General features: G+C 35.1%; 1 protein-coding gene across 1 annotated transcript in view; it reads right to left on the reverse strand.

Annotated features, from left to right (window-relative positions):
- Positions 1 to 170: 170 nt before the first annotated feature.
- Positions 171 to 18,393, reverse strand: part of LOC150108428 (histone lysine demethylase PHF8-like) — a 391,806-nt gene continuing 373,583 nt past the window's right edge. The window contains exon 21 of the mRNA XM_090415841.1: positions 171 to 3,615. The gene's annotated coding sequence lies outside the window, so the exon portion shown is untranslated. The remainder of the gene's footprint in view (positions 3,616 to 18,393) is intronic.

Genomic DNA, 18,393 nt, shown 5'->3' on the forward strand with positions numbered 1-18,393 from the left:
AGGTCTTGAAAAAAGTTTTGACAACCAATTTAAATCTTTATATATATATATATATATATATATATATATATATAAATAACTAAATTGTTCTGAAAACAAAAGTAAACGTCTAAAATATTGGAAAGAAGAAATTGAACATGATCATGTGATATAACAACATTTAAAAAATCTCAGAAAAAAAATGTTTATATGTTTGTATATAATTTGTGTAATATAATTAATTATTCATCAGATAAGTACTGAATATTAATTTAAAATGTTTTTAGTTGTTTGATAATCAGCTGTAACTGAAATTAATACAGTTTATACTCTAAATACTAAAACATCTTGAAATATTAAATCTTCAGTATTCTGCATGCACATTCAGTGTTTGAAAGGAAATTAGGATAATAATTAAATAGGAAATATTTTATTTAAAATAAAATTAATACAGTGCAGATGAACCTCTTCAATCTTACTGCTGACAGATCTTCCATTTGGCATAACTCATATGATCAATTTTGTTTTGATAAGTGCTAGAGGTCTTCTATTTTATGCACTTCTTTATAAATGCTTGTTCAGTGTTTTAATACACATAATAAGAAAAGTCACCATTTATAAAAAAATGTTTATCATGTTTTTATTTATTTGTGTACAAAAAATACCTAAATGCATTTCAATGATGGAAAGATGTATATCAACAAATGAAACCACATATATTTTCCATTCTAAAAATGTTTAGGTATTCTGCATAAAGAAATAAATATGAACATAACATCAATTTATAGTATTAATACTGTTATTATTTCTGCAGATAAGAAACTCACAGACAGCTGCTTGTGCTTAAATATACAAACATAAGCATTATTATTATACAATATGTTTAAATAAAACAATTCTTGCATATTTATTTACAACTATGACAACAATTTTGTAATGTGGAAACTATATTCAATTAATGGCATTTTCCCTCTTTATTACCTATATTTCTTAATTTATCACATACAACAATAGAACATATTTGTTTCTTTTTGTAAGTGCACAACAGACGTAAATAAAATATAACTGTGTGTCTGCAGCTCTGCTCATTTCACAAACAGCTAGGCTATGTTGAAATACATTCTAAAGTACCAAAAACGTTTTCTTGTCTGATTCTAACTTAAATACAAATGTCAGATTAAAGAGGTTCATCTGAAATAAATCTTTATTGCAAGAGCATACCTGCCAACTTTCAAGAGCAAAAGATCAGCCTATAGCACAATTTCATATTTTATAAATTATTATATTTAAAAATTTTTTTTGTGCCAGGAGTCTCCCTAATTTTCCAAGCATTTTTTCGGTTGTGAATCGCAAATGAAAAATTCTTAATTAAGCAAAAGGGTTTTTAGTAGTCTTAACAGGAAGAGTACTGATAAAAGCAGCATAGAATAATATAACACATTAATAGTAATTCTCCATAATTAGTTATGATTGCTTTCAAAATGATGAAATAACTTGAATATATATAATATAAAGCTTGCTAATATTTTATTTGATTTCATTCTATAACAGTCGTTGTGGAAGACTGCTGTTATTTTATGTATATTTTGAGGGTTTGGATTTTGACTTTACATTTCAATCTTTCTCCCCCCCTCCCCCTAAATTCTGCTGTTCTCTGCATATACAAACTGTGCTTAATATGTGTGCAGTAAGTTCTTGCCTACTGTCATAAAAAAAAAAAGTTCGCCCTTCTTGGCTAATTATCTTATTTCTAATTTCAGTTATAGATTCTGCAGTATGCAGCAAAGCTGCTCTGAATGTGAGACTTTTAAAATATTTGCAAAGTAAAGAATTATTCAGGACGACAACAAAAAAACAACAACAGTATGCTATACAAACAAGTTGTAAACAAAATTAAAAATCAATTCATAACATGACATCTCACTTGTTAAGAGATATGAGCAGTCTCCTGATGAGTCCTAATCTAGGCTGTAAGATTTGCATCTTTGTATCACACATTCAACTGATCTGTTATTGCTGGTACAAACTTCAGATATAAAAGATTGCACAGTATTTTATATATTTTTTAATGACTTGCCACATATTTCTTGTGAATAACATCCTTACAGTGTATGATAATAGTTGAGCATGTTGTTTTCTATTAATTATATTTTTTGTTTCAGAAAATAAAATAGTAGTAGTAGTAGCAGCATATTAAAATTCTGATATTCATAGGCATGAAAATTTAAGGGATTCACCCAACACAACAAGTAACAAGTATTTGGATTGCAACTGAACGTGAAAGCATATAAGAAGGTAAATATTGAAATCAAGAATTATTATATTCCAACAAAAGGTGAATAGAAATGAAACATCATCTAATATCGCGATGCATATTGAACATTTATACAAGTTATACTGAGAATTTTATAGCAAGGGTTGTAGTTCTTTATTTTTTTTATGGAAGCTCAATAAAGAAAAGAACAATGCACTAATTGGGAGAATGGATCAAAATTAGTTATGTAAGTTGGCAGGTATACAACTATTTATTTCAATACATTACATATCTACAAATTACATATAATTCCAACTTTTAGAGGAGTTTTAGTATTTTATTCTATTAATAAAAACTATACTGGAACACTTTTTAAATAGTTTAATAGGGTACTGTTACTGAGAATGAAAGGAAAAATAAAAAGTCTGCCTGCAGCTAAAATATACAACAATGTTCAACACAGAGAAAAATAAAATCTATGGAGGAGAAAATACCACTCATTCTGAAGATATCAAAACATTTTAAATGCTATATATTACAAAAATATATATAACCATCAGTTCATCAATCAAAGAAGCAAGACTGTTACTGTGAACATTATTTCATAAATAATGAAAATCTTAATGGTTTTCAGTTTGTGTTCTCTAAATCCACAATTATTATGGCTATAATTAAGCAACATCCTCTTTTAAGCCAGGTAAATCCAGATAGTTCAAGCAGAAGTAATTAAAATATTAAATGCCTGTTACTATTTACTACATTCTGTATAATAAAATATAGTTTCTGGTAATATATTCTGAATTTTAATAATACTAAAAAAATTACATGCAGACTTTTATGACTTGATGAATATTAACATGTTTATATACAGGTGAAATTAATAAGCATGAAGGACTTGTAGTAGCTGTTATAATAATCATGAAGAAGTGATAACAGATGACAAGAATAATTAATGTCAATAATTAATTAATGACAAGAATAATCTATAAAATATAAGGCAATCACTTTGTTCATTAAAAACTATTTACAACACAGGTACTAATAGTCCTTCATGAAGTGATTTTGTATATATTTAAAATAAATAATTAACAAAAAATGTACACTCCATTCATATAGAAATATGAAGGCCATTGTAAGGAGTCAAGATGATCTTTACATGTTTTCAAGCATAGGAAACTTTTCTGATGATGATATGATGTTCATTGTTCATAATTCTTTGTTGTGGGATAAAACAATTTTTTTCCATAAAGATGAAATATACATAAGATGAGTCTCAAAATGCTAAAAATATATGACCTGACGATACCAGCTTCAGAACTCATAGTAACTAAGAAAAGTCACCAGATGTCCCTTAAATTGGCAGTGGATGTCTGATAATAAAGCTGAAAATAAGGAAAACTGATATTATAAAAACGGAATCAAGATAACAATTTGTAAGTAATTCAGTTCATATATAATATTTTATCAATATATAATGCATATTAATTCAAATTTTCAAATGAATATACCATTTCCAATCTATATTAATTCATATAACCTATAATAATAATGAAATGGTTCCTTACTCTTCCAAACTACAATATGATCAATACATCATTCTATCTCCCATTCCCGTCTGAATGTAGGGATGAATGGATGGAATAAATAAACAAATTACTGTATTTTTCGATAGATAATGCACGCGTTATCTATACAAAAAAGTCTAAATTTGTTAACAATGAACATGCGCGGTATACATTTGAAAGGTATGAGAGGTAAATCAAACATAACAAAACTAAGGTAGAAGTATTACTTAATATTTATTGAACATTACACTATTCAAATCCAAAAAATTATTCATCAGACTCAATATTGAAAGAATCAATTGCGTTAAAATATCAATTGCGGTATTTCTTCAGCTTCCATTTTGGAAGATACATCATCATGTGCATAATCATTGTCTGGACACCACTGCATTCCCCTGTGCTTTAATGAAACCATTTCTAACACAGTTTTCACTTACAGCAGCCCAACTTACTACAATCCATATAACTATATCTTTATATGACGTTCTTTTCATCTGCCCTGTTTTGTTATATTCATGGATGCCATTCATCATCCAGTCTTCCCACTTAGCCTGCAAATTGTCTTTGAATGGTTTATTTACTGCAAGATCAAGGGGTTTGAGTTTTTTTGTTAAACCACCTGGAATGATGGCCAATTTGGAATACTTACAATTGTTTTAACTTCTGCTGTCGTGTGTGCCCTACACGAATCCAACAATAAGAAAGATTTTGGGTTGAAAAATGCCATTTTTCTCTTTTGCCACACATTCTCCAACGAAAATTTTATAACCTCGGAATTTATCCAACTTTTATCATTAGCAGTAACAACAGAACCATTTGCAGTTACACAGAGAACCACAATAAAGTTAGACCTTTCATGCCCTGTTGTAGCAACTGAAACCTCTTTTGCTCCCTTCAGATTCACAGTCCTAGAACTAGGCATGTCAAAACTTACGGGAACCTCATCCATATTCCCAAAGTGAAGCATCAACCCCACGCGTGTTCTCTCAAAAAACAAACGAAATTTAGCTATTTTCGCTTCCCAGTCGCATGGCAAATTTTGTCCAACACAAGTGGAGGAGTGCACACTTAAATTGTTTCTCTTCAGCCCACACAAGTTATCTTTTGGGCCCAATGGTCACACAAAAAAAGTCGTAGTAATGTCACAGTGCTCCCCAATAATGTGAAAATTGTAAAATTTTGAATTAAAAAAATCGACCACTGCTACTAGCAACGCACGTGCTTTTAAAGAATTCCTCCGTCCTCTGTCTGTACTTCCCGACTCTACTGCTAGTTGGTGCATGCACGTTATCTATACATCAAAAGGAGTGAAGAAAATGTTGGGGGTGCGCGTTATCTATCGAAAAATAAGATACATTTGAAATTTGGATGTATAATTTTTATCTCTAGACAGTAGCTTATTTTCTCTCCTGTTCTATTTTACATAAAATAACGTTATAATCAGTTGCTTTAGTTTTTATGGTTGATCATTCATTGGTTCTAGAAAACTATCATTTAAGTGATGAGAAGAATGCCCCCCCCCCCTCAAACTCCCATTCAAGAAAAGTTGTAAACCAATAACAAACTAGTATTGTAAAGTTTTATTTTATTTTATTTTTTTGGTATTTCTGATTTATTTTTAACATAATATGAAAACCCAGTTGAAGAGACCAAACATGGAACTTTTTAAGTTCATGCCACTTGAGGCCTACAAGAAATGTGTGTGTAAAGGGGGGCATCAGGCTGGACAATGAAATTTATTTATCATTTTAAAGACATTCACAAACATCCATTCATTGGAAAACGAATACCTAACCATGTGGTCAACAGAGGTGGTGGTGGTGGGACATTAATAAGTTTAACCTTACAATGTTGAACTTTTTTTTAAAATTGCAGTTATAGATAATAGTATTCAGGTCTGTTTTATGCTAGTACAGTCCATCTGGTGGTGTGGACTGTACGAGTCCACGCCATCAAATGGACTGTGAAGTGATGTCCCATTTCACAGTCCAGTTAAAGAAATTTGTCACTGAAAAAAGCAACTCTGTTGTTGGAAATCAGGTACACTTATAACTCAACATATTTGCCTGGCTCATATACAGAACACTTTTCACTTTTTGTTCTATTCTTCACATGTTATTATATATATATATATTTTTTAATATTATTGCATATACTCTTGCTGCCAATACTTTACCAGGTCATGCTTGGAGGGAGTGACTAGTCTCCATGCCTCAACAGTACCTCTCACATACCATCTAGGTAATGGTATGTGAGAGGTACTGTTGAGGCATGGAGACTAGTCACTCTTGGTATGGATATTATGTCTAAGAGTTCAGTCTTCTCTCACTGTGGGTCCCTATTCTATTCTTTCATCAAATCCTGAATCACAAATGAAATCTACAAACAATGACAATGATAATGTTATTAAAATATCCTTAAAAACTAATCCAAACAAACTAGTCAAACCAAGTACAATATGCAAATTATGCAAGAATCCCTACAAAAAAAAAATCATTTTCACATACACATTACCAACATCTGTTGCATAAATACCATATGTCATCACTTACAGCCAACCAAGATCACACTTCCTTCTCTTGGCAGAAACCCATAACTTTGGTCTACTTGTGACATTCAAATTACACAACTCATGATTCCTTTTGACAGAAGGGCTGCATCTGTGAGATCCAATATTGCTCAAAAGAGAACATCACATTTAGAATCCACTGCTTTTCACGTCCTCTGGCTCAAGGTCTTCTTTTCCCAATTCATCTGTTGTATTTGTCCATCTACTTACAAAATGCACAAAGATTCATTTCCCAGGATATCATATATATAATTTTTTTATGTAATTAATCCTCAGACTTCTGTATAATCATGAAAATTTGAAATTACATATATTTGTTTTCTATACAACAGTTAACAGTGTTAAAAAAAAAAAGAAAAAAGTTTCTGGGAGAAAATAAAATATATGCCTGTACCAAAAATTAATCAACTTGGGAAATGAAGAAAAGCCTAGGTAAAGTTCCTCAAGTCACCAACTAGAATAGAATATGTAATAGTCTTTCTTCTACTGGTCTAGCATATGAAATAAGCAACGCTGCCACCAGCTGGTGAGAGTATCATAAGGTCTTGGCCTGGGATGTGGCTAAATGTATGAAATTTTCAGTTAAGAGGGAGGGAGATATGTGGAACTGCAAGAGCTGGATGTTGATAGTGCCAGGGAAGTCGTAAAGGAGTGTTTGAGGGAAGTAACAGCAGACTGTATACCTAGAGTCAGGAGAGTAAATCAAGTGGGAGTTAAACAGATGGATATCATCAAGCTGGAGCTACAAAAAATTGTGGAGGGAATTCAAGGAGAAAGGTGATCAGCAGGCACATGAGCAATACAAAGCACAGACCAGAAGGGTATTATGAAAGGAAATTAGCAGTACAGGCCAAATATAATCCCAAACAGTTCTTTCAGTATGTTGCAAGTAAAAGGAGGAATGTTTATGGCAGAATGACTTTAATGAATGCTAATGGCATGTAGGTATCATCAAAACAGTAGAATTACTAAGTGAACACTTCTTTGCAAGAGTATATCATCCAGGTGGAGATACTGCAGTAACCAGAGAGGCAAAGACTTATATGGGAACTGAGGTAAATGGAATGGAGATATATATATATATATATATATATTACAGAATTTTGATGTGAATACAGCTATCACATCAAAATTCTGTAATATATATATATATATATCTTGATGTGGTATACCAGCTCGAGTTTTATTTGAAGGTGCTAGAGAATTGTCAATGCCTTTGACCACATTGTTTAATCTAAGTCTCACCTCTGGGTACGTACCAAGGCATTGGAAAGAGGGGAAAACAGTTCTGTTGCATAAAGGAGGCTCTAAGACTGATGTAGCAAATTACTGACTGATCAGCATATCAGGAGTTGTTGTAAAGGTACTGAAGAAGTTGTTCAAGAGCAAAATACAGGAATGGACAGAGGAAATGGGATACTGTATGGGTAAGGGGGGGGAGGAGGGAACATGGTTTTGTGAAAGGTAGATCCTGCCTCAGTAACTTGCTCACATTTTATAATACAGTGACAGCTGAGTTGGATAAAGATAATAGGTTTGCAGTGATATTGCTATACAGCCTCTGTAGCTCAGATGGTATAGACGAAGCCTTTTTTGGTCGGAAAGACCAGGGTTCGATTTCCATCCATGACATGAGGAGCCTTTATGGTCTCTTTCGACTAAAGATACCCAGTCTCACATGGAGGTAGAGGGTTTTTTTCACCTGGAAACTCAGATTTTTCATCTCTCAGAACAGGCAAACTGGCCCCATGAACACACACACACGCACACACACACACACACACACACACACACACACACACACACTGATTTACAGTCATAAAATACATATGAGGGTGGTCTGAAAAGTTCTCGGCCTAACAATGAAAAAACGAATTTATAATTTCAAAAATATTTTTCAACATAATCTCCCTTAAGACTAATACACGTATTCCAGTCTGGGCAAAGGAGAATGAATTATTATTATTATTATTATTATCATTATTATACGGGCACCTCACGTGATAACCACTACACGACGAGAACGTCTTGAATATCAGTTTAATGTGACAAAGTGTAAAGCTTATGCATTCTGGGGTGAAAAGATTGTCAACTGTATACCACATTGATGAAACTGTACTACAGGAAATGGACAAAGCCAGAGATTTGGAAGTGTTAGTGAATAGGGAGTTACAGTTTAGATGGCACATCAGATTACTTGATTACTGAAGAATACTTTGACGAGCAGAGACAAGCTGGTTACAATTCCTCTTTGTCGAGTCTTGATAAGACTTCATCTTGACTACTGTGTGCAGATCTGGTCACCTGGGCTTCTTGGAGATGAGGAAAGTGGAGAGGATCCAGAAACGAGTGACTAAGATAGTAGTGGGTGATGGAATGAACTTACAAGAACAGGATGATGATTTGTGGGTTACAGTAATTGGTTGAGGTGATATGTTTGAGACATACAAATAACTGAAGAGTTTTTACAAGATTAATACAGAGGAAATTTTTCAGAACAGGTCTGGTGGTAGGAGAACTAGAGATCGTCCTTGGAAACTGAGCGAAAGTGTAGTTAGGAAGGGTATGAGAACAACTTTTTGCTTGGAGAGTAGTGAGTGAGTGGAATAGGTTATCAGAGTCTGTTGTGGGTACCATGGCTGTGAATGAGTTCAAAGCAAAGTATAACAGATACTACACATGTTGGATATTGCTTGGCATGATATTTAAGGCCTCTCTCGAAGAGCCTGACTTCATGGAGTAGCCTGTAATAATAATAATAAAAAGTGCTGTACAGCCTTGTGGAAACATTGTTTGTTTCATATGTTAGACCACTAGAAGAAAGACTGTCACATATTATATTCTAGTTAGTGACTAGAGGAACTTTATCTAGGCTTTTCTTCATTACCATAAGTTGATTAATTTTTGGTGGAGGTATCTAGGATTTTATTTTCTCCCAGAAACTAATTTTTTTTTTTAAAACACAGTTAGCTGTTGTGTAGAAAACAAATACATGGCAAACTTATGTAGTGCTCATGGTTTATCTTGATTATAAATTTCATCTGAAAGTATGCATAACATGAATTATTGGAAAATTCTGTAATGTCATGTTCTCTTTTTCTCTCTACAAAACTTCAAGTCTAGATACAATAAAATGCATCTAGACTATTACACAAACAAACAAAAAAATGAAAGAGTTTGAGAACAGGAAACAAACCTTGGAGGTTCAGTGGCAAATCATGAAGAAAACATTGATTGATTCAGCAAGAGAGGCATGTGGTGAGGTTGTCTGCAAGGATAGAAAAATAAAAACTCCATGGTGGACACAAGAAGTTAAAAAGTCAAAGAAGCAGTGAAGGAAAAGAAGAAAACATATCAAAAGTTCTGGCAAATAACTAGCTTATGCTCTTAAGACTTTACAGACACAAATGTAAAAAAGCTAAACACTGTGTAAAACTAGCCAAACAAAAGTCATGCGAAGATTTGTTAAGAACATAGAAAATAAATATTAAGAAGGTGACAAAATATTCTGGAGGTTGTTGAAAAAGCTCAGAAATAGAGGAAAGAGTGCTGTAAAAGGAATCGGAGATGATAAAGGTGACATGAAAACAGGAGAAAAAGATATCTTTGATGTATGGAGTAATTACTTTGAAAAATTGGTAAATGAAATAAGCAGTGATAACAGCACAGTGGTAAAAAAACACTGACCAGACAAGTAATCAGGAATATATATCCATATTTGAAGTAGAAAAAGCCATCAAAAGCCTGAAATGTGGAAAGGCAGCAGAGGTAGATGATATTCAACCAGAAATGCTCAAGTATGGAGGTATGAAAGTCTTACAGTGGATGCACTGCATAATTCAGAAAGCCTGGAAAGAGGGATGAATTCCAGATGATTGGAGTAGAGCTCTCATAGTACCCATATACAAAAAAGGAAAATAAAACTGAATGTGAGAATTGCAGAGGTATTTCTCTACTGAGCGTTCCTGGTAAGATTTACGCAAGTAAACTTGAAAAACGATTGAGAAGGATTGCGAAAGAGAAGGCTTGGTGAAGAACAAGCTGGATTCAGGCCAAATAGAGGCTGTCAGGATCAGATTTTCACTTTACGACAAATAGTTGAGAAATCACAGGAATATAACAAAGGTGTGTATTTAAGTTTTGTAGATCTGGAAAAGGCATATGGCAAAGTGCCAAGAGAAAAGCTATTCAAAAAAGCTACAGTGGTATAGTGTCAATGGGACATTATATCAAACAATACTCAGTGTTTATTTGAGTTGTAAGTCAGCAGACAGAATTGAAGGACGTATAGGAAGATGGTTTAATGTTAAATCTAGTGTCAGACAAGGATGTACATTATCCATATGGATCACATTATGAAGGAAAGTGGTATTAAATCTAATATCAAAATTGGAGATGTTAATATTAGCTCTTTGCTTTATGAAGATGATGTTATACTTTTAAATAAATCTGCTACAAGTCTGCAAGATTAACTGACTAAATTGAATAACTGTTGTAATAGATATGGTATGAAGGTCAGCATTAAAAATACAAAGACAATGAAAATATTAACTGCATTGTGAATGGAGAACCTATAGAACAAGTAAAACATTTCAGCTACTTAGGCATGATTTTTAGTGAAGATGGTAAATTAAATTATTATTATTATGTGACACCTCCAGGGAGTCCTAAGACTCATCGAGGGAGAGTGTGCCAACAGCATCGAACGATTGAATCCCGTTCCAACTACTAACCGCGCTCAAACTTGCTTAAGCTATTAGTAGCAGAGACTCTACCAATCAACCAAACTTTGCTGGCTATGGAAATAGACAACAGAAACAACAAAGCTGGTATGGTAGGAAGTCAACTGAATAAATTTACAAGGGTGGTCTGAAAAGTTCTCGGCCTCGACCATAGATGGAGACACTAATGGCACAATTTTTTTCTAAGTTGGTACATCTGTCATTAGCATCCATGTGAAATTGCAAGTAATTCTATCAAGTAGTTTGATTTATACAGCTGTCTGAAGCAAAAGTGTTGTCTGTATCCCTTGAAATGGAAAAAATTAAGGATTGTGAGGTTATAAAATTCTTTGTTAAAGAAGATTTAAAGCCAAAACAAATTCATTCGAAGATCATAAAAGTTTATGGGCACTCTTCTCCTTCATTTTTGACAATTAAGAAATGGGCTGCCGAGTTTAAATATGGCCGTACCAGCCTTGAAGATGATCCATGTGAAGGATGACCAAAATGTGTAACAACACCAGAAATCACTGATCAAGTGCACGATATAGTATTGGATGACCGGCGAGTCAAAATGCGTGAAATTGCTGAGACTATAAGCATTTCAAAAGAACGTGTAGGATATATTTTGTGAAGAATTGCAAATGAAAACGCTTTGTGCAAGATGGGTGCCGTGCTTGCTCATAGCAGATCAAAAATGCACTCGCATGAAAATCTCTGAAAGTGTAAACTTTTAACAAGAATAAAAACTGATTTTGTGCATCGATTTATTACTATGAATGAGACTTGGATTCACCATTTTACACCAGAATCCAAACAGCAGTCAAAACAGTGGACAGAAGCCGGTTGTTCAGTGCCAAAGAAGACAAAGTTGGTTCTGCCAGCAGGAAAGGTCATGGCATCGGTGTTTTGGGATGCTAAAGGCATTTTGTTTATTAATTATCTTGAAAAGGGTAAAACAATACTGGGGAATATTATTCCAATCTTTTAACCAGACTAGACGAAAAAATTGTGAGAAAAGACCTGGTTTGCAGAAGAAAAAAATCATCTTAGGACAGTGCACCTCCCAAATAGGTGTTTTGGCAATGGGAAAATTAAGGGATCTGCACTATGAATTTTTAGAACATCCATCCTATTCCCCAGATTTGGTTCCCTCTGACTTCTATCTCTTCCCAAAACTAAAACTCATCCTCGCTGGTCAGCGTTTTTCTTCGAATCAAGAGGTGATTGCAGCTGTCGAGGGGTATTTTGCAGATCTTATTGAGAACCAGTACAATGAAAGGATAATGGCGCTGGAGCATCACTAGAATAAACATATTAGTCTTAAGGGAGATTATGTTGAGAAATAAAAATAATTTTGAAATTATATAAATTTGTGTTTTCATTGTTAGGCCGAGAACTTTTCAGACCACCCTTGTATATGGAATAAGAGAGAAATTTGTCAAAACACTAAATTAGCTGTATACAAGACAGTGTTTATACCAATTTTAACTTATGGAACTGAGAGCTGGGTTAGAAATAAAACACTTGACCAAAGACTAGAGACTGCAGGTAAGAGAGTCCTAATTAAGATTTGGGGAATGAAGAGATGGGCAATATCATATTAAAAACAATGATATTAGGAAAGAATTTGACATTGTTAGCATCCAGGAATGTGTCAGTAGAGCTAATCTCAGGTGGTATAGTCACTTAAACAGAATGGTATAGGAAAGAACTATTCTCTGCCAGGTTGGCAGGAAAAAGACCCACAGGAAGACTAAGATACAGGTGGATCGATACAGTAAAAAGTGCTTTAGAAGACAGAAATATAAGGTCTGATAATGTTGGAGTCTTGACAGGTAACAGATTTATTTGGAGGAAAATTGTAGATACGTTAGTGGTGATGTATGTTTTTGATGTAGTACTATCATATCCTGTACAATCTTTGAGGGTACATGTCAGGAATTTGATGATGATGATGGCAAAAAGAAAATGTGCCATAGTCACTAGAAATTGTTGTCAAACAGCTGAAATATTTCCCAGTTCTATGAATTCTCCACTGAGAAAGTTGATGTTTTACATTGTTTCTATTTTCATAGTTTTTGTCGTTTTATTGTTTATTTCCTTAATAAATCACAGCAATTATTCATTTTAGTTAGAGAAAATATGAAAGACTTTTACTAGATTTATTTAGGATTATAAAATCATCTGTGTATAATGCCATTTGATAATTATTGTAACTGGAACAGCATTTCTCTTGGTACCTGAACTATTAACTTAAATACAGTTCCGTGTATACAGCTGCACAATTCTTGACTATATGTCACAAAGTAAATATGTGATACTGATAACTACTATTTAGAGTGAATCCAGGTTCTCTTTCACAATTTTTCTTAGCTTCGTCTCAAGTATGCTTGCAAAATCTTACCTGGAACACTCAGTAGCAAAATCCTCTGCAACTATCACATTCATGCTAGCCGCTGTGAGGCTCTATAGTCTGTTTGCCTGAATTTCTGAAACTGCTAAAAAAATTTCTATACATCATATTTGAGCATTTCTATTTAAAATGCAGCTGGAGTAGATGAATTTTTATATTTCAGAATTTTGACTGCTTTTTCAACTTCAAGTAATGACATGCATTTCTGATCACATTTTTCTTACATTTTTACTAGTACTACTCTCTCCTCAAGTAGTGATTATACTTCTCTTGAAGATTTAATATCACTGTTCTGTCACAACATATCTCATTTAGCAGTGTCTTTCAAAGTAATTACTTTAGGCATCCAGAAAATCCTTTAGCTTCATACCTCACTTGTATCATTTCTGATTTCTTCTACAGTACTCTGTCTTGTATTTCTAAGTTTAAAATCTGTTTTCTGTATCACATTAAAAAAAAATTTTTTTTTTTAAATAACCTTCAGAGCATTTTGTGACCTACATGATATTATTTCTTCTGCTTTTTGCTGAAAGTTTTTTCACTTGGTTATACTATAAATTAAAGATGCCAAGAAATTATATTAAGAAATATAATTCCTTTAAGAAAAGGAATAATATAATAAGAAATTATATTATTCCTTTATCCAAGCATAAGCAAACAAAGGCTGCTCGTGAAGTATCTTCACGACTAGGCTACTTTTATATAGAGGCTGATGATTTCACATCAGGTGACTTGGTATCCCATAATTCAAAGTACACAAAACCCTTACAGATGTGTAGAATACTATGAATTATGGGAATGGATAGACACTACCCAAATCAGTTTCGATTTTTATTGAGGTGTGTTATAGTGAGGGGATACCAAGATCACTCTAAATTTCACTGCATGAAATTAAAAGAATTACTACCAAATTCATCACTACTGACTGAATCACTCAAGGACAGGAAACTCAGCAGTGGGCCCACCCAGTGACAGACAAAAAACAGCTACCGAGGCAAACCTCTGCACTCCCCCAGGAAGCAAGCTACCATCAGTGGGTGCCAGACCCAGCAGGAATACCCCGGTTGAAGCAATGCAGAAGTCATTTATTTTCCATATTTGGTTCGATAATGATAGTGGTGGGAAAGTGTAAGGAAAGTGAGGATTCAAAGTGTGTGTCTCAGGTCGCGAGATTGATGTCATTGATGAAAGCCAGAATGTGATAGAAAATAGTGCTATGATAGGAATTTGTGACGTAGTACCAGATAGCATTGAGAGCAGTGTTGAAAGTGAGAGTGAAAGTAAATTACAGAGCGAGAGAATGGTTTACCGGATAACAAAAATGAAGAGTTAGTTGCAATGAGTGAGATCGCACGGTTACACAGGGCGAAGCGGCAGCTGGAGCGATTGCAAAATTGTTTACCGAGTGCATCAGCTAATGGAAAGAAGCAAAAGCAAATGTGTGATAAGAAAAATAAGAGTATGATTGGGAGTGTAAGAAAAATGAAGGAGCAGTGTTGTGCGGTGATTCATTAGTAAGAGGTGTGATAGATGAGAGTTTGACAAAATCGTATTTACCGGGTGTGAAAATTAAGGATGTAAGTGAGTCTATTAGAGAGCAAAAGCAGAGGGTGAAAGAAATGATAGTAGTGGCAGGAAAGAATGATTTAAAAGGAGAAAAAATGAGAGTGGATTTGAAGGAATTACTAGAGGTAGCAAAAGAAAAGAGTGAGAGAGTTAAGATAGTGAGTCTGATGCTGCAGTATGACAGAGAAGAGTTGAGGAGGAGGGCCATAATTGCAAATGACTCTATGCGCAGGTTATGCAGGAGGAGTGGTGTGGAGTTTGTGGACGTGTGGAGTGAGTTTGATGGGCGAAAGGATTTATACAAGATCGATGGTTTGCATCTGAATGGATTTGGTGTGCGGAGACTGGAAAATGTGTTGTTGAATGAAGTGAAAGTGGATGTGCAGAATCAGAGAAACCAGAGTTATTAAAGGGGGGGGGGGGGAGTGGATATGCAGACATCAGGAGGCAGTTGAGTGTAAGAATGTGTATAATATGCCCAAGCTAGTACGAAGGACAACAAATCAGAATGGGATAGTTAGTATAAGGCATCAAGAAAGGGGGGGGGGACTAACGGGCTTCTGCATTTCATGTATACTAATGCCAGGAATATTAGGAACAAGAAGGAAGAGTTTTTGGCCTTGGTTGGCACTTCCAGGCCACAGGTTGTTGGTATTAGTGAAACATGGCTGATAGAAGATGATAAAGCTAGTGGGATTGAATGTGATGGGTATAGCGTGTTTAGGAGTGACAAGGAGAATAAAAAGGGGGGAGGAGTGTTATTGATGACAGCTGATGAACTGCAGCCAAGGAAAATAGAAGTTGAACTACAGGATAAAGAAAAGAGCACATTTGAGACTATTTGGTGTGAGATTGAGACCTGGCAGAACAAAATATACAGTTGGGTGCTGCTATAGACCAGGTGATGGAATAGATGGTGGAGATAGTATGCATAAGCAAATAGATGCAGTGAGTAGAAGGAGGGTAATTATTATGGGGGATTTCAACTATGATAACAATGATTGGAAGGAGGAGAGGACACATGGAAGGAAGGAATTGGATTTTATGAAGTTATTAAGGGATAACTATCTGAGACAGCATGCAATGGAAAACACTAGGAGTTCGAGAGTGCTTGACCTAGTAATTGCATCTAAGAATTTGACTGTAATGAATATGACCATGTTGCCACCAATTGGCGAGAGTGATCATAAGGTCTTGACCTGGGAGGTGGCTAAACATGTGAAATTTTTAATTAAGACAGGGTACATGTGGAATTACCGGGCTGGTATGTATGACAAGCTTAGGAGATTGCTTGGTTCAGTGCCATGGCATGTAAAACTGCAAGGGCTGGATGTTGATAGTTCATGGGAAGTCATAAAGGAGTATTTGGGGGAGGTAATGGCAGACTGAATACCTACAGTCAGGAGAGTAAATCAAGTGGGAGTTAAATGGATGAATAACACCATCAAGTTTGAGCTGCAAAAAAAGAAACAACTGTGCAGGGAATTTAAGAATAAAAGTAACCTGCAGGCACACAAACAGTATAAAGCGCAGGCCAGAAGCGTAATGAGTGGGGTAAGAAAAGCAAAAGCAGATTATAAAAGGGAATTAGCCATGCAAGCTAAAGAGAATCCCAAACAGTTTTTTTGATATGCTGCAAGTAAAAGAAAAAATGCATATGGCAGAATGATTTTAAGGAATGCCGATGGTAGCCGAATCAGTTGATATAGTGGAATTACTGAGTGAGCACTTTGCAAGAGTATATCATCCAGGTGGTGATATTACAGGAATGAAGGAACCAATAGCTTATATGGGAATTGTGATGAATGAAGTGGAGATGAATAGTCTATTACAAAACCTTAATGTGAATACATCTGTGGGATTGAATGGTATACCAACTTGGGTCGTACATGAAGCAGCTAAAGAATTGTCAGCCCTTGCCCATTTTGTTTAATTTGAGTCTTGGGTCCGGGTTAGTCCTGAGGGGGTAGAAAGAGGGGGAAAATAGTTCCATTGCATGAAGGAGGTGCTAAGACTGCTGTTGCACGTTACCGACCGATCAGCATATCAGGAGTTGTTGTCAAGGTCTTTGAGAAATTAGTCAAGAGAAAAATACAGGAATGGATAGATGAAAATGGGATACTGTATGGGGGGACATAGATTTGTGAAGGGTAGATCATGCCTCAGTAACTTGCTCACGTTTTATAACAGTGACAGTTGAACTAGACAAGGGTAATGGGTTTACAGTGATACTGCTGGAACTTATTAAGGCCTTTGACAGGATACCACATGGAATTCTAATCAGTAAACTGCAGCATATGGGGATGGATATAGGGTTGGTTGGCGGAGAGATATCAGAGAGTAGTTTATTCAGGAGTAGAGTCCAAAAGATGGCCTGTGACTAGTGGTGTGCCACAGGGTTCTGTTCTTGGACCACAACTATTTAATTTGTTCGTTAACGATATAGGAAAGGATCTGAGAGGAATTGTTCATTTGTTTGCTGATGATGCAAAGTTGGGTAGAGCAATAGTGAATGCACATGATGTCAAAATTTTGCAGGATGATTTGGATAGATTGGAAAACTGGACTAAGGAGAATGGATATCAATTTAATGTGGCAAAATGTAAGGTTATGCATTTTTGGTGAAAAGATTAGCAGCAGTATACCACATTGGTGGAACTGTACTCCAGGCGATTGACGAGGCCAGGGATTTGGGAGTACTGGTGGATAGGGAGTTGAAGTTTAGGGGGCACATTGCAAAAGTGGCTAAATCAGCTCATCACATCACTTGGTTACTGAAGAATACTTTGAAGAGTAGAGACAAGCAAGTTATTGTTCCTCTGTATCGAGCCTTGATAAGACCCCATCTTGACTACTGTGGCCAGATTTTGGTACCAGGGGTTTTTCTTAATGGGGAGGAGGTGGAGAGGATCCAGAGACGAGTGACCAAGATGACAGCAGGTCTGTGGAATGAACCTTATGAGAACAGGTTGAAGATTTGTGGGTTGCTGAAATTGGTTCATAGGCAGAAAAGGGGTGATATGATTGTGACATTCAAATTACTGAAGGGTTTCTAAAAGATTAATTCAGAGGATATTTTTGAGAACTGGACTAGTGGTGGTAGGACTAGGAGCCACCCATGGAAACTGGGCAAGAGTGTGGTTAACAAGGGTGCTAGAGCTAGGTTTTTTACTTGGAGAGTGGTAAATGAGTGGAATAAGCTGCCAGAGTCTGTTGTGGGTGCCATGACTATGAATAAGTTCAAGGCAAAGTATGATAGATACTGTGTGAATGTTGAATAGTTGTTCTTGACATGATGTAGGGCCTCCCTCGATGAGTCTAAA

Source organism: Typopeltis vanoorti, chromosome 3 (assembly GCF_054136105.1).
Source record: "Typopeltis vanoorti isolate ZY-2024b chromosome 3, IOZ_Tvanoo_1.0, whole genome shotgun sequence".
Taxonomy (NCBI): domain Eukaryota; kingdom Metazoa; phylum Arthropoda; class Arachnida; order Uropygi; family Thelyphonidae; genus Typopeltis; species Typopeltis vanoorti.